At 44.8% G+C, this 23,219-nt stretch overlaps 1 protein-coding gene and 1 non-coding gene across 7 annotated transcripts in view; one reads left to right on the top strand and one right to left on the bottom strand.

Annotated features, from left to right (window-relative positions):
- Positions 1–23,219, bottom strand: part of LOC119849376 (zinc finger protein 420-like) — a 3,142,523-nt gene that overhangs the window by 1,706,784 nt on the left and 1,412,520 nt on the right. The gene's annotated exons all lie outside the window — the stretch shown is intronic.
- Positions 8,884–8,956, top strand: TRNAM-CAU. The gene has a single exon. It is a non-coding gene; the product is annotated as a tRNA-Met (tRNA).

Below are 23,219 nucleotides of genomic sequence, written 5' to 3'. Positions count from 1 at the left end.
CTTCAGAGAACTATCCACGATGACTCCAAGATCTTTCTCCTGATTAGCTGGAGCTAAATTAACCCCCAGTCATATTGGGGTTATTTTTTCCAATCTGCATTACTTTACATTTATCCACATTAAATTTCATTTGCCATTTTGTTGCCCAATCACTTAGTTTTGTGAGATCTTTTGGAAGTTCTTCACAGTCTGCCTTGGACTTAACTCTCTTGAGCAGTTTAGTATCATCTGCAAACTTTGCCACCTCACTATTTTCCCCTTTCTCCAGATCATTTATGAATAAGTTGAATAGGATTGGTCCTAGGACTGACCCTTGGGGAACACCACTAGTTACCCCCTCCATTCGGAACATTGACCATTTCTTCCTATCCTTTGTTCCCTGTCTTTTAACCAGTTCTCAATCCATGAAAGGATCTTCCCTTTTATCCCATGGCAACTTAATTTACGCAAGAGCCTTTGGTGAGGGACCTTGTCAAAGGCTTTTTGGAAATCTAAGTACACTATGTCCACTGGATCCCCCTTGTCCACATGTTTGTAGCCCATTCAAAGAACTCTAATAGATTATAGATTCATAGATTCATAGATACTAAGGTCAGAAGGGACCATTCTGATCATCTAGTCCGACCTCCTGCACAGCGCAGGCCACAGAATCTCACCCACCCACTCCTATGAAAAACCTCACCCATGTCTGAGCTATTGAAGTCCTTAAATCATGGTTCAAAGACTTCAAGAATTCAAGGAGCAGAGAAGCCTCCCTCAAGTCAACCATGCCCCATGCTACAGAGGAAGGCGAAAAACCTCCAGGGCCTCTCCAATCTGCCCTGGAGGAAAATTCCTTCCCGACCCCAAATATGGCAATCAGCTAAACCCTGAGCATATGGGCAAGATTCACCAGCCAGACACCCAGGAAAGAATTTTCTATAGTAACTCAGATCCCATCCATCTAATATCCCATCTCAGGGGATTTGGCCTATTTACCCTGAATATTTAAAGATCAATTACTTACCAAAATCCCATTATCCCATCATACCATCTCCTCCATAAACTTATCGAGTAGAATCTTAAAGCCAGATAGATCTTTTGCCCCCACTGCTTCCCTTGGAAGGCTATTCCAAAACTTCACTCCTCTGATGGTTAAAAACCTTCGTCTGATTTCAAGTCTAAACTTCCTGGTGGCCAGTTTATACCCCTTTGTTCTTGTGTCCACATTGGTGCTGAGCTGAAATAAGTCCTCTCCCTCTCCTGTATTTATCCCTCTGATATATTTATAGAGAGCAATCATATCTCCCCTCAACCTTCTTTTAGTTAGGCTAAACAAGCCAAGCTCCTTAAGTCTCCTTTCATAAGACAAGTTTTCCATTCCTCGGATAATCCTAGTAACCCTTCTCTGGACCCGCTCCAGTTTGAATTCATCCTTTTTAAACATGGGAGACCAGAACTGCACACAGTATTCTAGGTGAGGTCTCACCAGTGCCTTGTATAACGGTACTAAAACCTCCTTATCCCTACTGGAAATGCCTCTCCTGAGGCATCCCAAAACCGCATTAGCTTTTTTCACAGCCATATCATATTGGCAGCTCATAGTCATCCTAAGATCAACCAATACTCCAAGGTCCTTCTCCTCTTCCGTTACTTCTAATTGATGCGTCCCCAACTTATAGCTAAAATTCTTGTTATTAATCCCGAAATGCATAACCTTACACTTCTGACTATTAAATTTCATCCTATTACTATTACTCTAGTTTACAAGGTCATCCAGATCCTCCTGTATAATATCCCGATCCTTCTCCGAATTGGCAATACCTCCCAGCTTTGTATCGTCTGCAAACTTTATTAGCACACTCCCACTTTTTGGGCCAAGGTCAGGAATAAAAAGATTAAATAAGATTGGTCCCAAAACCGATCCCTGAGGAACTCCACTGGTAACCTCCTTCCAACCTGACAGTTCGCCTTTCAGTAGGACCCGTTGCAGTCTCCCCTTTAACCAATTCCTTATCCACCTTTTGATGTTCATATTGATCCCCATCTTCTCCAATTTAACTAATAATTCCCCATGTGGCACGGTATCAAACGCCTTACTGAAATCTAGGTAAATTAGATCCACTGCATTTCCTTTATCTAAAAAATCTGTTACTTTTTCAAAAAAGGAGATTAGGTTGGTTTGGCACGATCTACCTTTTGTAAAACCATCTTGTATTTTGTCCCATTTACCATTGACTTCAATGTCCTGAACTAATTTCTCCTTCAAAATTTTTTCCAGGAGCTTGCATACTACAGATGTCAAACTAACTGGCCTGTAGTTACCCGGATCACTTTTTTTTCCTTTCTTAAAAATAGGAACTATATTAGCAATTCTCCAATCATTCGGTACTATTCCTGAGTTTACAGATTAGTAAGACATGATTTCCCTTTACAGAAACCATGTTGACTTTTGCCCAACAATTTTCCCAGCATTGACATTAGACTTACCAGTCTGTAATTACCAGGATCCCCTCTAGAGCCCTTTTTAAATATTGGTGTAACATTAGCTATCTTCCAGTCATTGGGTACAGAAGCTGATTTAAAGGACAGGTTACAAACCATAGTTAACAGTTCCGCAATTTCACATTTGAGTTCTTTCAGAACTCCTGGGTGAATGCCATCTAATCCTGGTGACTTGTTACTGTTAAGTTTCTCAATTAATTCCAAAACCTCCTCTAATGACACTTCAATCTGTGACAATTCCTCAGATTTGTCACCTACAAAGGACAGCTCAGGTTTGGGAATCTCCCTAACACCCTCAGCCGTGAAGACTGAAGCACAGAATTCATTTAGTTTCTCTGCAATGACTTTATCATCTTTAAGTGCTCCTTTGCATCTCGATTGTCCAGGGGCCCCACTGGTTGTTTAGCAGGCTTCCTGCTTCTGATGTACTTAAAAAACATTTTATTACCTTTTGAGTTTTTGACTAGCTGTTCTTCAGACTCCTTTTTGGCTGTTCCTATTACATTTTTACACTTAATTTGGCAGTGTTTGTGCTCCTTTCTATTTACCTCACTACAATTTGACTTCCACTTTTTAAAAGATGCCTTTTTATCTCTCACTTCTTCTTTTACATGGTTATTAAGCCACAGTGGCTCTTTTTAAATTCTTTTACTGTGTTTTTTAATTTGGGGTATACATTTAAGTTGAACATCTATTATCGTGTCTTTGAAAAGTGTCCATGTAGCTTGCAGGGATTTCACTCAAATACTCACCAGTAACCACACAACAAAAACACTATCCCAGGAACGTATCCTTGCAACAAAGCCCATTGCCAACTGTATCTACTCAGGAGACACTGTCATAGGGCCTAATCACATCAGCCACACTATCAGAAGCTCGTTCACCTGCGCATCTACCAATGTGATATATGCCATCATGTGCCAGCAATGCCCCTCTGCCATGTACATTGGTCAAACTGGACAGTCTCTACGTAAAAGAATAAATGGACACGAATCAGACGTCAAGAATTATAACATTCAAAAACCAGTCGGAGAACACTTCAATCTCTCTGGTCACTCGATCACAGACCTAAGAGTGGCTATCTTTCAACAAAAAAGCTTCAAAAACAGACTCCAACGAGAGACTGCTGAATTGGAATTAATTTGCAAACTGGATACAATTAACTTAGGCTTGAATAGAGACTGGGAATGGATGAGTCATTACACAGAGTAAAACTATTTCCCCATGTTATTTCTCCCCCCCCCAGCCTACCCCCACTGTTCATCAGATATTCTTGTTAACTGCTGGAGATAGCCTACCTTGCTTGTCACCATGAAAGGTTTTCCTCCTTCCCCCCCCTGCTGCTGGTGATGGCTCATCTTAAGTGATCACTCTCCTTACAGTGTGTATGATAAACCCATTGTTTCATGTTCTCTGTGTGTGTATATCAATCTCCCCTCTGTTTTTTCCACCAAATGCACCCGATGAAGTGAGCAGTAGCTCATGAAAACTTATGCTCAAATAAATTTGTTAGTCTCTAAGGTGACACTAAGGTGTCTCTAAGGAAAAGTCCTACTTTTCTTTTTGCCATCTACAACTAGATCCACCTCATTACCACTAACACAGGCTAATCATGCTGCAGATAGAAGGGAAACCGGGAATAATTCTTTGCTGTACAGCCATGGAAACAGTGACCTGATTGCATCACAGTGAATGTGCTGGAGAAAGCTGGACTTTACAGGCAAGTGGAAATAGTAGAGCATAGAAACATCTGGAGCTTGCCACACCACTTCTGCCACCACTGTGAGGTGTTGAGCTGCTCTCCCCACCCCCATTACCTTCCAGCAGGGGGTGGCAGCACTACCCAGCCAATGCAGGGAAGAGGGCTGAGTGCATCTCTGCACCCTGAGTCCACGGCAGACACTCTCTCTGCCCCACACATGGAATCTGGCCCTTCTGCAAAGTGACCCCTAAGAACCAGCAACCTCCAGGACAGGAGGTTTGGCCCTCAGAGCAGGGAATGTGTCCCCCTGCTGCTGTTAGGCCCCTGGATGCTCTGGAAACAGGAAGGCTCTGAGTGTAACCCGTAGCAGACACTGCCCAGCTGGGGATGTAATTCAGTGGCGGCAGTGCTGCCGCATATGCTTTGTATGTATGAGGCCCTGGGTTCAATCTCCAAGTTCTCTTTTCACTTGTTCATGACCAGCGGGGATGTGGCCCAGCAGTCTCCCTACAGGAGTTTCAATCCTGCTTAGTGATGGGCAAGTGCCAATTGCATGGAAGGTCTGGGGGCTTTCTGCTCCTCTCATAAATATAAAGGGAAGGGTAAACACCTTTAAAATCCCTCCTGGCCAGAGGAAAAACCCTTTCACCTGTAAAGGGTTAAGAAGCTTGGATAACCCCACTGGCACCTGACCACAATGACAAATGAGGAGACAAAAAGAAAAGGAGTACTTGTGGCACCTTAGTCTCTAAGGTGCCACAAGTACTCTTTTTCTTTTTGCGAATACAGACTAACACGGCTGCTACTCTGAAATAAGGAGACGAGATACTTTCAAAGCTGGAGCGGGGAGAAACAAAGGGTCTGTCTGTCTGTGTGATGCTTTTGCCGGGGACAGAACAGGAATGGAGTCTTAGAACATAGTAAGTAATCTAGCTAGATATGCGTTAGATTATGATTTCTTTAAATGGCTGAGAAAATTAAGTTGTGCTGAATAGAATGGATATTCCTGTCTTTGTGTCTTTCTTGTAACTTAAGGTTTTGCCTAGAGGGATTCTCTATGTTTTGAATCTAATTAATCTGTAAGGTATTTACCATCCTGATTTTACAGAGGTGATTCTTTTTACCTTTTCTTATATTAAAATTCTTCTTTTAAGAAATGGAATGTTTTTTTCATTGTTCTTAAAATCCAAGGGTTTGGGTCTGTGGTCACTTAGCAAATTGGTGAGGATTTTTATCAAGCCTTCCCCAGGCAGGAGGGTGCAAGGTTTTGGTGAGGATTTTGCGGGGAAAGACGTTTCCAAACAACTCTTTCTCAAAAAATAAACCGGGTTAGACATTTGGTGGTGGTGGTGGAAGTCCAAGGGCAAAGGGTAAAAGAGTTTGTACCTTGGGGAAGTTTTAACCTAAGCTGGTAAAAGTAAGCTTAGGAGGTTTTCATGCAGGTCCCCACCTCTGTACCCTAGAGTTCAGAGTGGGGAAGGAACCTTGACAGCTCCTAAGTCACCTTGGTACTTTTAAGATTCCCACTCACTGTGCTGTTTGGGACAATGGTAGATGAGAAGGGAGAATCCTCCAGCACTGGAGGGAAAGGTCCCATCTGCACAGACTGAGGAGCAGTCAGTGCTCAGAGAGGAGAGAGGTCAGTGATTTACACCCACCAGGGGATACTGTCTTTTTGAGGCGAGTGCAGCTTGCTTGGGATGGTGCTGAGGCTGGATTGAAAAAAGGCTGGAGTCAATGACAGATGAGACCATAGAAGGGGAAGGGGAAGGGCAGCTCCACAGAAGGTCCTGGGTGCTCAGATGCCCCAGTTCTAGGCACCCTGGCCTGTCCTAGAGAGAGAAAAGACAAAGAGGGACCCAGCTCCCCTTCAGTGATCCCATGGACAAGAATCTGGTTGGGAGTGGGGTGAAGGTTCCCTCTGGACAAAGGGGAGCTGAAATCCCCCAATGTTCTGGAATTGTAATGCAAGTTTCAAACCCTGCACGGGTGGGGGCTGAGGTGCATCAGCAGAAGGTTGGGCTTGACAGGGATGTATAATTTTTGGTGGTGCCCAGAATGGGACCAAGTCCTGCCCCCCCCACACACACACCTGCCTAAGGCTCTGGGAGGGAGTTTGGGTATGGGAGAGGGGTGGGGCTCTGGGAGATAGTTTGAGTGCAGGGTCTGGGGTCGCGCAGGGGGTTGGCGATGCAGAAGAGGGTGAGAGGTGTGGCACTTACCTCAGGCATATCCTGAAAGTGACCCGCACCCCCCTCTGGCAGCAGACCCTAGGTGGGGGGAGGGGGATTCTCTGCGCAGCGCTGCCCGCAGACGCCACCCCTGGAGCTCCCATTGCCACAGTTGGCAGAGTCAGCCCTCGGGGCGGGCGCAGCGCATAAAGACCCCCACCCCCACACCAGGGACATGCCAGCCGCTTCTGAGAGTGGCATGCCACACGGCGCAAGAGCGGGCAGGAAGCTGCCTTAGCCCCATTGGGCTGCTGCTGGTCGGGGGGGGGAGGACAGGCCCTTTTAAATTGTCTGGTGGAGGCAGGCAGGACCTGGGGGGACTCTCCCAAGGGCCTAACATTGCTTTGCACAATGATAAATCTTGGAACAGGACAAAAATGAAATGGCAGCAGAACCTAAGGAATGAAAAGTCTCTGGATTCTTGTGTGTGCATTGACTTTGAACGGGAGCTGTAATTTGACTCGCTTTGTGGCTGTGGCTGGTAAAATATCAGAACAAAGTCATGCCAGTGATTGTGATGCTGGCTTTCAGGAGATTATGATCTTATTAAAATGTAATTTTAGCAAGTTACACTTGTGTTTTTAAAGGTGGCTTCCCCAAGCAATCCCGAGTTTGTTGTTCTTTCCACAGCTGCGTGATGGTGGGCAGCAGGGGATCTCTCCGATCTGAGGGGGAATCTCTCTGGGCCTCACTGTTAGTTCTCCAGCCTTTCTCCCCCTAACCACACAAATCCCTCCACCACCCATTATCAGTGCTTTACAGCGACCCCTCCCTCCCTTTATGGGATACAGACTCTCTGTGACAGAGACTGACTGGGGCTCCTCTCTGCATGGCCCCAACGGGGAAGGAAAGAGGCTGGGGGAGAAGACCGGAAGAAGGAGTCAAATGGGGCTAGACCAGAAGAGAGGAGATTTTCTTCCTTTTAAAATGTACTGGAGTCTCATCACTGAAAAGCCACATCTTTAGTTAGGTTTGAAGCATCAGTCTTTCAATTACCAGGCAAAGGTGTGAACCACAGAGACGGATAACTGCCTACTTCCCAATGCTGTCTAAAAAGCATCTGCAGTGGTGCAACTGGCTAGTGCAAAGGGGAATGCTGCTGGGGTTATGAGTTCAAATCTTACCTGGAGCCCTAGTTTCTATTATCCAGGTAACTTCCTCAACTTGCTTTGCCTAATTCACATGGAAAGTGCCATACTAGGTGTCAGGGTTCCCTCTGAACTCTAGGGCAGTGGTCTCCAAAGTGCGGTGCATGTACCCCAGGGGGTGCACAAGACCATCCCTGGGGGTGTGCTGCTGGCATGGCTGCAGCTGTGCTCCTAGACCTTTGATTCTTCGCTGGCAGCAGCTCGTCTCTCTCCAGCAGCAGCTCTTCTTCTTCTTCTTTTTTTTTTTTTTTTGGTGCTTCCTTAGAGCATGATCCAAAAAGTTTGGAGACCGCTGCTCTAGGGTATAGATGTGGGAACTGCATGAAAGACCCCCTAAGCTTATTTCTACCAGCTTAGGTTAAAACTTCCCCAAGGCACAAAGTCTTTGTCCTTGGAGGGTATTCTGCCACCACCAAGTGATTTAACAAAGAATCAAGGAAAGGACCACTTGGCATTCCTGTTCCCCCAAAGTATCCCCCAAGCCCTACACCCCCATTCCTGGAGAGGTTTGAGAATAATATCCTAACCAATTGGTTACAAAGTGAGCACAGACCCAAACCCCTGGGTGTTAGGACAATAGAGAAATCAGACAGGTTCTTAAAAGAAGAATTTTATTTTTTTTAAATATAAAAATCACCTCTGTAAAATCAGGATGGAAAATAACTTTACAGGGTAACAAAGGATTCAAAAACACAGCAGAACTTCCTCTTGGCTTAGTTTCAAAGTTACAAAAAAACAGGAAGAAACCTCCCTCCAGCAAAGGAAAAATTCAGAAGAGGAACAAAAAAATAATCTAACACGCCTTGCCTGGCTTTTACTTACAATTTTTGTAATATGAGAGACTTTTAGGATGGTTTATAGGAGAAGGGGTTTTCTGACCTGATGCTTCCCTGCTTCCCAAGAGAACACACCAAACAAAGCGTCCCCCTGAAGATTTGAAAGTATCTTCTTTCCCCATTGGTCCTTTTGGTCAGGTGCCAACCAGGTTATTTGAGCTTCTTAACCCCTAACAGATACGGAGGAACTCTAGGTTACCCTTAGCTGTATGGTTATGACACTAGGGTAATGGGAGTAAGTTCTAAACTCTAAAATGTGGAGGTTGGTACATAGCTTGGGAACCACCCTTTGTGCTGCCATTAGCTCCAGGTGGATTGTTGAGGGGCGGGGAGAATTGATTTATTTGCTGCTGAGAAAGGTGCCGGGACAGGTCTCTGGGCACCAGATCTCCCTGCTTCTTCCAGCGCACCCCAGGCTCCTTCCCTGCCCCAGCCACTGCTGCAGGAGGGTCCTATATGCACTGAGGCAAAAAGCTTCCCAAGCCTTCTGAGCACAGTTGGCAGTGCATCAGTCTCATAATCTGAAGGTCCTGAGTTCAAGCCTCAGAGAAGGCAATTATTTTTGCTGCCTGCTTCAGATTTTCTAAAGGAAATCAGAGAAAAGAGACTAGAGCAGAATGACAGGTTTCAGAGTAGCAGCCGTGTTAGTCTGTATTCGCAAAAAAGAAAAGGAGGACTCGTGGCCCCTTAGAGACTAACACATTTATTTGAGCATAAGCTTTCGTGAGCTACAGCTCACTTCATTGGATGCATCCGATGAAGTGAGCTGTAGCTCATGAAAGCTTATGCTCAAATAAATTTGTTAGTCTCTAAGGGGCCACGAGTACTCCTTTTCTTTAGAGCAGAATGGTTTCTAGACACTCTCCCATCCATCTAACACACACATGCAGATTTTTCTAAGGCATTAACTTTTCCTTCTCCTTTATGACTCTTTAATGCAGCTGGAAATATGGATTCCTAGAAGCCCCTTTCCACAGAGCACACAACCATAGTGCAATGAGAAAGCCAGGTAGTTGTGGGCATGTACTGAAAGGGGTGCACAAAAAATCCACTAGGGCCATTGCCCCACATGCTCACCCCCAAGCAGCTTTGACTCTTGATGACTGTAATGCTGATATTCCACTGCCTCAGCATCCTCGACCTGCACTGGAGGCAGGTTCCTTAGATCCGTGCTCATATTTCAGACCCAGCCAGTGCAGCATCCCTGCCCAGCCACTCACCTTCTGCCCCAGGTGAACCAGCTGGTGGGCTTCACCCACAGGCAGATAGCTTATACCGCTCCCCTCAGAGCAGCAGCTGCAGCTGTTGGCAGCTAATCTCCACGTAAGGCATGGGGGAAGCAGCTGAGTCTCACTGTGTTTGAACACTTTTCTCTCTAAAACTGATTTAAATTTAGAGCTCCCTCCCCCCATTTCTGCTTTATGCCTCATTCCTGTACAGATGTGAACACAAAGAAACCTTTGGCGACCACTTGCAGCTACTTCCCTGAAGATTTTTTAATTCAATAATTGCTGACTCCTACCCCCATTAAGAACAGTTGATTTTATGCCCAAGCACTTGGCTAAAGGCAAAATAATGGGCTAAGGTTTGTTACCCCCCCTTGCCCTGTGCTGGAATTTGCTATATTACCCCAGCCCACCTTTAAAAAAGGGAAGAAGGAGGATGCGGGGAACTACAGGCCAGTCAGCCTCACCTCAGTCCCTGGAAAAATCATGGAGCAGGTCCTCAAGGAATCAACTCTGAAGCACTTAGAGGAGAGGAAAGTGATCAGGAACAGTCAGCATGAATTCACCAAGGGCAAGTCATGCCTGACTAATCTAACTGCCTTCTATGATGACATAACTGGCTCTGTGGATGAGGGGAAAGCAGTGGACATGTTGTTCCTTGACTTTAGCAAAGCTTTTGACACAGTCTCCCACAGTATTCTTGCCAGCAAGTTAAAGAAGTATGGGCTGGATGAATGAACTATAAGGTGGATAGAAAGCTGGTTAGATTGTCGGGCTGAAGGGGTAGTGATCAATGGCTCCATGTCTAGTTGGCAGACAGTATCAAGCGGAGTGCCCCAAGAGTGGGTCCTGGGGCCGGTTTTGTTCAATATCTTCATTAATGAGCTGGAGGACGGTGTGGACTTCACCCTCAGCAAGTTTGCAGATGACACTAAACTGGGAGGAGAGGTAGATTTGCTGGAGGGTAGGGATAGGATACAGAGGGCCCTAAACAAATTAGAGGATTGGGCCAAAAGCAATCTGATGAGGTTCAACAAGGACAAGTGCAGAGTCCTGCACTTAGGACGGAAGAATCTCATGCACAGCTACAGACTAGGGACCGAATGGCTAAGCAGCAGGTCTGCAGAAAAGGACCTAGGGGTTACAGTGGATGAGAAGCTGGTTATGAGTCAACAGTGTGCTCTTGTTGCCAAGAAGGCTAATGGCATTTTGGGATGTATAAGTAGGGGCATTGCCAGCTGATCGAGGGACATGATCATTCCCCTCTATTCAACATTGGTGAGGCCTCATCTTAGATTCATAGATTCATAGATACTAAGGTCAGAAGGGACCATTCTGATCATCTAGTCCGACCTCCTGCACAGCGCAGGCCACAGAATCTCACCCACCCACTCCTGCGAAAAACCTCACCCGTGTCTGAGCTATTGAAGTCCATAAATCATGGTTTAAAGACTTCAAGGAGCAGAGAAGCCTCCCTCAAGTCAACCATGCCCCATGCTACAGAGGAAGGCAAAAAACCTCCAGGGCCTCTCCAATCTGCCCTGGAGGAAAATTCCTTCCCGACCCCAAATATGGCGATCAGCTAAACCCTGAACATATGGGCAAGATTCACCAGCCAGATACTACAGAAACTTCTTTCCTGGGTAACTCAGATCCCATCCATCTAATATCCCATCTCAGGGGATTAATCCTATTTCCCCTGAATATTTAAAGATCAATTACTTACCAAAATCCCATTATCCCATCATACCATCTCCTCCATAAACTTATCAAGTAGATTCTTAAAACCAGATAGATCTTTTGCCCCCACTGCTTCCCTTGGAAGGCTATTCCAAAACTTCACTCCTCTGATGGTTAAAAACCTTCGTCTGATTTCAAGTCTAAACTTCCTGGTGGCCAGTTTATACCCCTTTGTTCTTGTGTCCACATTGGTACTGAGCTGAAATAAGTCCTCTCCCTCTCCTGTATTTATCCCTCTGATATATTTATAGAGAGCAATCATATCTCCCCTCAACCTTCTTTTAGTTAGGCTAAACAAGCCAAGCTCCTTAAGTCTCCTTTCATAAGACAAGTTTTCCATTCCTCGGATCATCCTAGTAGCCCTTCTCTGGACCTGCTCCAGCTTGAATTCATCCTTTTTAAACATGGGAGACCAGAACTGCACACAGTATTCTAGGTGAGGTCTCACCAGTGCCTTGTATAACGGTACTAAAACCTCCTTATCCCTACTGGAAATGCCTCTCCTGAGGCATCCCAAAACCGCATTAGCTTTTTTCACAGCCATATCACATTGGCAGCTCATAGTCATCCTATGATCAACCAATACTCCAAGGTCCTTCTCCTCTTCCGTTACTTCTAATTGATGCGTCCCCAAATTATAACTAAAATTCTTGTTATTAATCCCGAAATGCATAACCTTACACTTCTGACTATTAAATTTCATCCTATTACTATTACTCCAGTTTACAAGGTCATCCAGATCCTCCTGTATAATATCCCGATCCTTCTCCGAATTGGCAATACCTCCCAGCTTTGTATCGTCTGCAAACTTTATTAGCACACTCCCACTTTTTGGGCCAAGGTCAGGAATAAAAAGATTAAATAAGATTGGTCCCAAAACCGATCCCTGAGGAACTCCACTGGTAACCTCCCTCCAACCTGACAGTTCACCTTTCAGTAGGACCCGTTGCAGTCTCCCCTTTAACCAATTCCTTATCCACCTTTCCATGTTCATATTGATCCCCATCTTCTCCAATTTAACTAATAATTCCCCATGTGGCACGGTATCAAATACCTTACTGAAATCTAGGTAAATTAGATCCACTGCATTTCCTTTATCTAAAAAATCTGTTACCTTTTCAAAAAAGGAGATTAGGTTGGTTTGGCATGATCTACCTTTTGTAAAACCATGTTGTATTTTGTCCCACTTCATCTGGAGTACTGTGTCCAGTTTTGGGCCCCACACTACTAGGATGCGGAAAAATTGTAAAGAGTCCAGCGGAGGCAACAAAAATGATTAGAGGACTGGAACACATGACTTATGAGGAGAGGCTGAGGGAACTGGGGTTATTTAGTCTGCGGAAGAGAAGACTGAGGGGGGATTTGATAGCTGCTTTCAACTACCTGAAAGGGGGTTCCAAAGAGGATGGATCTAGACTGTTCTCAGTGGTAGCAGATGACAGAACAAGGAGTAATGGTCTCAAGTTACAGTGGGGGAGGTTTACGTTGGATATTAGGAAAAACTTTTTCCCTAGGAGGGTGGTGAAGCACTGGAATACATTACCTAGGGAGGTGGTAGAATCTCCTTCCTTTTTAGTTTTGAAGGTCAGGCTTGACAAAGCCCTGGCTGGGATGATTTAGTTGGGGATTGGTCCTTTTTTGAGCAGGGGGTTGGACTAGATACATCCTGAGGTCCCTTCCAACCCTGATATTCTATGATTCTATGAGCACAAAGGCCAAACTATTTCACAAAAGTTCCTTTCATCTAGTTTTTCTTTTATTCCCCTTTGCTGCAACATTATTGTTTGTTGATTCGAGCCACACGCAGAGGTGGGTGTTACCCTGACACACAGGGAACGTAAAGATGTCCACCATCACGCAGAGTTTCAGAAATATACAAAAGCCCAGGCTTTTCCTTCCCACTGTTCAATCGAATTGCAGTGTGCGACTAAACCAGGGAAATCCTCAACCTGGTGCTAGATTAAGATTCCAATCTGCAGTGAATAAGGTGCTGAGAGGCAGATCCTGGGAAAAGTGTCAGGGACACACACCCTCTGTTGCTGGTTATAAAATAACAGCATCACTCGCCTGGATTAAGATTCACAAAACACATCCTGATGTGACTCAACAACAGTCACTGTGATCCTCCGCCAAACAAACACCAAACATCCTCTCCCCAAAACCCCCAGAACTCTGCCAGAGCTGGGAGATCTGTGCCAAGAGAACACAGCTAGGAACCAAGGCAAGACAAGGTACCAGGGCCAAATGGCACCTGCAGCCAGGTGCGGGGAAGGGACAGGAAGAGACTACAGATGCACAAAAGAGAGTTTCCAGGAGGCCTAATGCTGTAGCTTAGACAGGCAGAAACAGGTTTTTCTGCTCGTGGCTCCCTGCAGAGAAAATGTGTTCCCCTGTAAAAGCACCCCAGCATGGAATGGATAAAGCAGCCACATGGTGGCGCCATCCCTTCCGGGCTGGCGCTATAGGTACAGCCCTGCACAGGGGCTCAGGGCAAGTCTAAACTGCAATTGAAAACCCCAGGGCTGGCCTGTGCCAGCTGACTCAGGCTCACAGAGCTCAGGCTATTTAATTGCAGTGTAGATGCTCAAGCTCCAGCTACAAGCAGAGCTCTGGGTCTCTCCCATCTAGCAGATCCCAGCTGGGATGAAATTCAGGAAGGGAGCAGGTTCCCCTGAGCTCACGGGCTCTTTCTGCTCTAAAACCTCCTGCATTTTCAGTAACTGTCTCATCTGAAATACAAGCCGCCATCCTGGCAGGGAAAGGAAAGAACAGAAAGTGGAAAAAGAAAGAATTCCTCCCCCGCAAACTGTCTGCCTTTCATCACCACCTTAACTCTCAGCCCATCTCACTGGGCTCCCTCTATGCTGCAGCCATGGAGAGGACACCAGGGTTTGGTGTGGTACCGAGCACCAGCAAGGAGATCAGAGAGTATGTCTCTCCAGTGCTCTCCAGGATCCCGATGCTGGCACCAAGCAGTGTGGAATAGGAGTAATAAGCAGCCTGATTTCAGTTCAAAAGGGTGAGGAGCAGGGAGGAGACAGAGCCAGGAGCCACTGAGGGTGGAAGGGAGTTAGGATCATGTGGAGGGGGGATGACAGGAGTTATTGAAGATGCATAGGGATACTGCAGGGGTTGGATAGTGCATTTTCTACATTCCCCAGCTGATAGAAAATAGCTGTAAAATTCCCTGGAAGTTTGTGTGTGTGTCTCATTCCCCGCTCCCCAAACCAATGGCTAGTCTACATACAGGATAACAACCTACTACTGCTGCTACTCCAAATGCTTCTGACTCAGCCTCTCTTCCAGAATAATCTTTCTGCCCTTCTCTTTCCTCATCCAGACAGCCGCAGACTTGATTGTCTCAGAGACCAACAAAGGCTGTTTGTCCTGTGACAAACCTACAGCTCTTAGTGGTCTAAGAAACCCAAAAAGAAGAGGAAAATCAGCAGGGTTCAAGGGTGACATCTCTCTCAAAGGACTGTGTGACCTGTGCTTGAGGACTGGTTGTTTCCAAGCTCATGTTTAACCATCCCCACTGCATTGTGAACCTGGGTTTACATGTGTTTGACCCAGGTGTCACAGTTGTGTGACATGTCCGCCACCAGTGGCGATCCCTCAATTCGAGGATGATCTCTAGCGTGGATTTACATGTGGGTCCTGAGATGACACAGGAGTCCGAGCCTGGAACCACAGATCTGCCCACAGTAGGTACAGATATTTCTGGTGGATCAGCTGCCTGCTGGGAGAAAGTTCTTCTTTTTCCTTCCTTTTCTCTCTCTTTTTGGCTTGGAGGGGAAGATGCTTCTCCTCGAAGCAGGCCATTTGCCTGAGGGAGGATGTGGCGCCATTGAGGTCAGTTGGTGGCGTGCTCCTCCCAGCTTGCGATTAGGTGACCAGATAGCAAGTGTGAAAAATCAAGATAGTGGGTGCTTGGTAATAGAAGCCTATATAAGACAAAGCCCCAAGTATTGGGTCTGTCCCCATAAAATCGGGACATCCGGTCACCCTACTTGGATGTCCACATCAGTTTTCTTGAGACACACCTTCAGGGCATGGTAGATGCCTGCGTGTGTTTTTTTTTAACATGGGGCAGCTGATGTGCTTGCAACAACCACACAATCATGACAAGCAGGAGATCTGGGGCCTAGCAGCAGGGAAAGTCCGAGATGACTAGAGATCCCAACTCGCTGCAGCCTTCACCCACTTTCACAGCCATTGTCGATCCAACGATCTTCTTCTGCCTGATCCACCGTTGAGGACTTGGGGGGACAGTGGGGGTTGTGTTACATGCCCACACTGAACTATGCAGCCATTCTGATTTGGATCTGCCATTTGACCAGCAACCCCACTGTGCAATAACTGGGACTGGGCTCAGTATCTGACCATCCTCCCTCGCTGTGTCCTAGGACCTGGGTCCTGAGTGCCTGCTGACCCAAGTCAGATTGATTTGTGTCTGCACAGACTGGGGGCGTGGGCTCAAACTATGCTTAGTGTGTAGAGTAGACCCACTCAAAAATGCTGGCCAGGCCAGCAACTGCAGCCAGGCCCCTGCAAAGAGGGTTTTATTCCCTAGTTATCTGGGAAACCCACAGTCCCTTTGTGATGTCTAACTGACTGAGGAGCTTTTGCAGCCCAGCTGAACTGCCCAGGGAGAGAGGGAGCAGGAAGAGCTGGGTGCTGCTGACATCTTCTTGGGTTTTTAAAATGTAAGTGACACCTTGACAACGCGTTAGCCATAGATCTGGGCACTAAGCCCTCTTCCTTGTGCAGGGAATCTGTGAAGATGGAGAGTGGAAAAATGGATGGGGTGTTAATGGACACACACCTGGGCAGGGGACATGGTAAGGGAATGATGTCTTATCTGTATGTGAGACAGGTTGAATGGGAAATGAAATGGCCCTTACTCATCGAAGCCTACACATGTTGAGACGCTGAAAGCAAAACTAGAGTTTGTTACTAGAAGAAATTCAGACCAAGGGGGAGGAGTTAACTATAAAGTAAAGGATTACATGGAAAATAACGCACACTCTGGGGCCTGGGAAGGGGAAAAAATCTGCTAACTTCTTCCTGTGAATTCAATTGACTTTTCTTTCTCTTCCCCTTTACAACAAAGACACCCAAGATGGAGGTGTGAAACCTTTCCCTTAGAGAATGGCATTCAGTCACTTTCTTTTGCTTCTTCCCAGGTAGGAGAGATGTATTTGTTTCAAAATGGTCTTTGCTGATGGACATTTTCATTGTTTTCTTTCCATCTATCTAACCCTCCAGTTGGCCTTGCTAGCTGGCTAATAGCTAGTTGACAGCTAGGACCTTCCTTACTTCTATTAATTAAAGGGCAAAAAGCTTGGCTAATGCCTATTGAAGTTTGCCTGGTGAGATGTTATTTCTTTCAGAACCTCAATTTCAACAAAATTCAAACTTCTGAAAACCAGGAAATGCAGTTAAGGTTGTCCACATAACCTTAACTCTGCCTTTTTCAAGCAATGTCCCGATATGCCTTATTAACAAATATTCATTTATTTTACCAGCACCACATATGCTGAACTGTACAGGCTCTTTGCCACCATTAATAACCCTTCAAATAAAACCCCCAACATCAGCTGGGCCTGACCAGGAACAGACAACCAGATCGGGCCACAAGCTGGGCCTAGCCATAACAGAGACTGCAGAGCAAGCCACCCTCACCTGCCACTGCAGAGAGGCTGACCCCTCCTCACTCATCCACACTACTCCACCCAATTCCCAAAAACCTGGGAGAGGGAGCTCATTTTCCCTTGTGATGCCCAGAGCTCCTCCAGTTACAGCTGGAGCTGAGATGGGTGCTACCTTTGGCTGCTCCCCTGTGAGAACCAAAGGGTTCATTTAGATGGCAATTCAAGGTCGACTCGCTGATCTCCACCCTGATTTTCTGCAGTTCTAGCCCATTTTGCTTATTGAAAAAAATGACTCCAGATTCCCTTTATATATTTTATTAAAATGAAAAAAAAAAAGAAAGCAAGAACACACATCAATAAGGCTAAACTACTGTACACGTGACTAAACTAACTATGGGGGCGAATGCACTGTTAGCATGTTAAGGTCAAAATCAGTAAACCAATGCATTAGCAATTCTATTGCATTGGAATCATGTTATCAATGAAGTCAAATGATCAGATTAATACAACGGATCATCAACCCCTTATAAATCCTAAAACAGGAAGCCAAGGAGGCAGCTGTCCAGTTACTGGAAACCTCAGAGAACTTCACCCGCACTGTGCAATCCACACTGAGCTCGTTAAATATTTCACTACAGAAACCAAAGGATTGTTCATGTTTAAACTACAAACTCAAAGCCAATTAAAGCTTCCTCCTTTGACTGAACTCGTGTGTGGTTAATCCTTCTCTTTCCACCTCCAACACAGACACAGCCCTTCTTGAGGCTTTCATGAGCAGAAGTCTAACAGTTCTCGCTATAGCTGATGGCTTAATTTATTGGTGTGCTTGCACAGAATGAAACAAACACTCAGAGAGTTTTCGAGCTACAAAGATTTGGGCAACTAGTCGATCTGATGCCTTCCTTTGTGGATTTCACGGGTGATCAACATGGGAGCATGCACTAAGCGACATTGTCACATTCTAATGTTATAGAAAGGTCAGAACATCTCCCCGTGAATGCAAAGGAGGGAGAAAAAACAGAAAAAGGAAAAATAAGATACTAAAATGACAAGGGGTTGGAACTCTCCAGCTCCTTCAGTCTTTGGATTTGTGTGGTAGGAGCTGGAGGTGTAGTCAAGGTGTACCCCAAGCAATGGGGTAGCTGGCCCAGCACTCCCCACTAACAGGTTTTATTAGGTAGACAATACAGGCATACCCTGTCATTGATGTTGCGAGCTACTTCCCGGGGGGGACCAGTATCTCTTAGACACCCTGGTGACCTGAAAGGCAAAGGACTTCAGCCTTTCCCTTGGTGTCTGTGGATGATGATCCCAGCTAATCCCAATTCATGGTGTCTCTTCTGAGATCTTCCAGGTAAATCAGATACGAACTATACCTGGAATACAGACAACATGCCCAGCAGTTGCGTGTCTGAGTGAGCGACTCGAGATTGTCGAAATAATAGGCTTGGTTGAAATGATTTAATCGAAGTTTATTAATCAGAGATTAGTACAGCACTATACAGAGTACAGACAGAAATAGATCCATTACCACTCTTTGTTCTCAGACTAAGAGCTGGATCGGTGTCTCTCCTGCATCTGCGCAGTTTCCATCCCCCCAGCGAAGTTCCCACATCGGTATCATTGTATAGGGTTTCAGACAAAGGAAACCTAGTTGCCAAGAATATTCTCCCAGAAACACATGTTCTGGTGTCATTTCTGTACATTCTCAGTTTACCTGACTCATGGGAGAAGACATGATTATTTACAGATGAGAGGACTAACAATTCTTCATGGTAATATCTCTCAGTGGGTCTTTCTTACCCCACAATCATTCTTCCATGTTGATTTCCCCAACAGAAAACATCTGCTGTAACAGTAATCTCTCATTAGTGTCCCTAATCTATATATGACTATGTTAGCATTTTAGATATATGTTAAGAAGTGTCCAAAAATATCAAGAGATTTACATACATGAAGGCACCCTAGCGTTATTAAACACAGCATAATGAATAAATTGCTGAATAGGGTTGCACATTGGTCAAGAGCTTTGTTCTGGGCCTTAGAATTCAGACACACTCTTCATTGAAGATAAAGATTCTAAAGAATAATTTATATATATTTAGCTATATCTATGAATCAAATATATAGAAAGAAAGAACTAAAGGCATTATTTTCACTAACATGTACTAACACCAGTCCTGTTGGAATGAGGCAGACTTTGGGCTAACATCAGTTTGGAAAAGTCTCCTTTAACTCAGCAGTTTTCCTAAAAGAGCTGTTCTTGCAAACCATATTCATTGTGGATGTGTGAAACCCAAAGATATATTAAACAAAAAAAAAAAGAAAGAAAGTAAAAGAAAAACAATGTGTGTTTTGAGTTGATTCCATAGCCTGGCCTGAGGGTTAAATACCCTTCCTCTAAGAGCTACCCTCCTCAAAAGGAAAAGGAATCTCAGCACCAAAAATAAAATGGGTTCCAGGAATTTTTAAAAGATAAAATACTCACTGTGTGTTGTGCATCCATCACAATTCTTATTAATAAGTGTGTGTATCTCATGACACATCTCATGTCTTTCCTTTGCAAACAAGAAGGTGCTAATTCCATGATCCTTAAAATCTAACGAGGAAAAAGGTCACACACATTGAGTCTTTAAGTTGTTTTCCTCTTTACAGACATTTACTTTAGCACTTATCCAAATGAATTCCATTTGAAATACAAACAATTAAATTCTCTATGGAGTTTGTACTCTCAGATCCATTACTTCTCCCACCCCAAGCTTTGGAGTAAGGTTTGATATCAGAACTCCTCTGTCCAAGGGGGATACATTATCCAAAATAAACTTTTTAGCAGTAACCACCATTGACTATATTAGTAACAAAAAGGAAAAAACAACAACATATAATTCAGTTTTTCAATATAATTCAGGCTATCACATCATTAGTGTCTTACTCTTTAACCAATAACTTCATGTTTAATTTCTTTTTCATTGGTACCAATGACACACTTAAAGATTGCAAAATCTTATATGATGAGATAACCAGCTCTGTGGATTTGGGGAAAACAATGGACGTGATATACCTTGACTTTAGCAAAGCTTTTGATACGGTCTCCCACAGTATTCTTGCCAGCAAGTTAAAAAAATGAATGGACTATAAGGTGGATAGAAAGCGGCCTAGATCATCGCGCTCAATGGGTAGTAATCAATGGCTCAATGTCTATTTGGCAGCTGGTATAAAGCAAAGTGCCGGTGGGGCTGCTTTTGTACAACATCTTCATTAATGATCTGAATGATGGGATGGATTACACCCTTAGCAAGTTCGCAGATGACACTAAACTCGGAGAAGAGGTACATATGCTAGAGGGGAGGGATAGGATCCAGAGTGACCTCGACAAATTGGAGGATTGGGCCAAAAGAAATCTGATGAGGTTCAACACAGACAAGTGAAGAGTCCTGCACTCAGGACGGAAGAATCCCATGCACTGCTACAGGTTGGGGACTGACTGGCTAAGCAGCAGTTCTGCAGAAAAGGACTTGGGGATTACAATGGATGAGAAGCTGAATATGAGTCAGCAGTGTGCCCTTGTTGCCAAGAAGGCTAATGACATATTGGGCTGCATTAGTAGGAACGTTGCGAGCAGATTGAGAGGAATGATTATTCCATTCTATTCTGCACTGGTGAGGCCACACCTGGAGTATTGTGTCAAGTTTTGGGGCCCCCACTACAGAAAGGTGTGCACAAATTGGAGAGAGGGCAACAAAAATGATTAGCAGGCTGGGGTGCATGACTTATGCGGAGAGGCTGAGGGAACTGGGCTTATTTAGTCTGCAGAAGAGTGAGGGGGGGATTTGATAGCTGCATTCAACTACCTGAAGGGGCTCAGCTGTTCTCAGTGGTGGCAGATGACAGAACAAGGAGAAATGGTCTCAAGTTGCAGTGGGGGAGGTGTAGGTTGGATATTAGGAAAAACTATTTCACTAGGATGCTGGTGAAGCTCTGGAATGGGTTTGCCTAGGGAGGTGGTGGAATCTCCTTCCTTAGAGGTTTTTTAGGCCCAGCTTGACAAAAGTCTGGCTGGGATGATTTAGTTGGGGTTGGTTCTGCTTTGAGCATGGGGTTGGACTAGATGACCTCCTGAGGTCATCCAACCCTAATCTTCTATGATTCTATGATATGTGTTAGTTTCCTTTGAAATCCCAGCTGAGACCAAGTGAGCCATTATGGTTTACCCCAATATAGGTGCATTCCACTTCTGATAGTTCATTTATCTCTGGGTCTTCAGCCATACGTGTTGGTAGAAAGGGTCTCCTAGGAGGGCAGGTTTGCATCATGATAAAAAAAAAACCCTGTAATTTTTTTCACACTTTGTAATCTTCTGAAGTAGCAGGAGGTGGAGGAGAAGGGGTCCAAATGCATAAGATACAAGAGCAAAATTAAGAGACAAATGCATAGAATCAGGACACAAGATTTGTGAAGGCTGCAGTCTGAACTCTGGGCCTGACCCATTCATTCCTTCATTGGTTACCATCCCTTCCACTGCATGAAAGTCCTTGTTGTCCGACCAGGCAGCCAGACTCAGATCCATGGGCCAGGAATGTCCTCTGAAGGCTGTAATCAGTGCCACTGTACTAGGCAGTTTTCAGAGTAGCAGCCGTGGTGTTCCAAAAACAGTTTGACCTGGTCATAGTGTACCACAGCTTCTTCTCTGGGGTGAAAATGAACAAGTGTGTGCCTGTTATTTCTACCTGAGTTCTTGCAAATCCTTTGCCTTGGTCAGGGTAAATTTACACTTCTCCGTGGTAGAATCCTTTACCAGACCACCCAAAATCTGGGTAATTTTAGTGAAGAATGGCCTCTCAAACATTCCCAGTTTATTTCTTTCAGATGGTGTCATTGATCTAAGTTAGGAACCAGATTAGAGCCCTGGATCCGAGTCTCACTGAGTTATCAGAGGTGGGATTTCTATGAGAAAACAGTTATTTTTCTGCATCTGTCTCACATTCAACACTGATTTCATTTTATACACAATTGCAACAACTAGAAAGAGTGAGTTCAGCAAAGCACCACTTCTCTTTCCTCCACATCTGCGTACTTCAGGACAACATTTCTTAATTCACAAGATTAGCCAGGCGAGATCTTCAGGCGTAACCTCCTGTAGGGCCTGGGACAAAACCAGTTTGAGAACCAAATACAAGGGGATTTTGCACCGTTCCATGCCTCTTACTTTGGAATTCTCTCCATGGATCGCCTGAGACAATATTGGCCTGAACAATTGAACACCACTGTGATCATCTGAACTTGCTTCAGTTAGTTGCACAGTTTGGAGTCTGCTGGAGATCACAATTTCAGAGCAGAGATTTAAACACGCTATTCTGGCTTTGTTAGCATGTCCAATAACTTGGCGTATTCTCTCCTGTTGACTGAACTGCACTTGGACTTTCTCCATGTCATCATGGCAGGGTGGGAAAATAGCAAAAGAAAAAGAAAAAAATAGAGGCTATTTTACCATTTGGCTCAAAGTCCCCCTGAAATCCGTTGAATTCAGTCAGACAAAACTAATATACATTTACATAACCAAATGGCCTTCAGGAGAGAGAGGAAAAACCCAGCTCTCACCGAGGGGTAAGAACCTTTTCGTTTCACAGAAAGTTAAATTCCAGAGCAGGATACACCTGATGACTCAGAATCAGGACAACAGATTCTCCCCCCATCTTCTCCTCTCATCCTTTGAAGCCTGCTTCACTCCATGCTATCTCACAGTTACTGAGTATTGTGATTTAGGAAAGTTTTAGCATCATCATAATGGAAAAAAACAACCAGCCTTCCCAGCCAAAAACAATCCCAACTCAGAAGGGAAAAGACAGGAGTTGGCTTTGCCTATAGATGAAATATGGGGTTTAAACTGAGAATGATCACATGGTTTTAGATCCAATTAAACATTCTCCTTCCAGGTCTGTGAATCTTTCACCTCCAAACCTAATGAGTCTGATTTAGGATCAAAAAAATCAAACCATGATTCGCAAGCATGGAGAGCTCAGAACACTGTGTCTTGGGAAACTATGGGAGGTGGAGGGATAGAATGTGAAGAAGATAAACTCTACACAGCTGAGACAGAAGGAAACACTGCTGGATGATGGGAAAGGAGGGAATCCCTCCCACACACCGAATTGTCTTTGGGTGTCAAAGAATTTGCTATAATCAAATATATTTTAAGTG

This window comes from Dermochelys coriacea, chromosome 28 (assembly GCF_009764565.3).
Source record: "Dermochelys coriacea isolate rDerCor1 chromosome 28, rDerCor1.pri.v4, whole genome shotgun sequence".
Lineage (NCBI taxonomy): Eukaryota > Metazoa > Chordata > Testudines > Dermochelyidae > Dermochelys > Dermochelys coriacea.
This window is presented reverse-complemented; position numbering and strand designations above follow the sequence as displayed.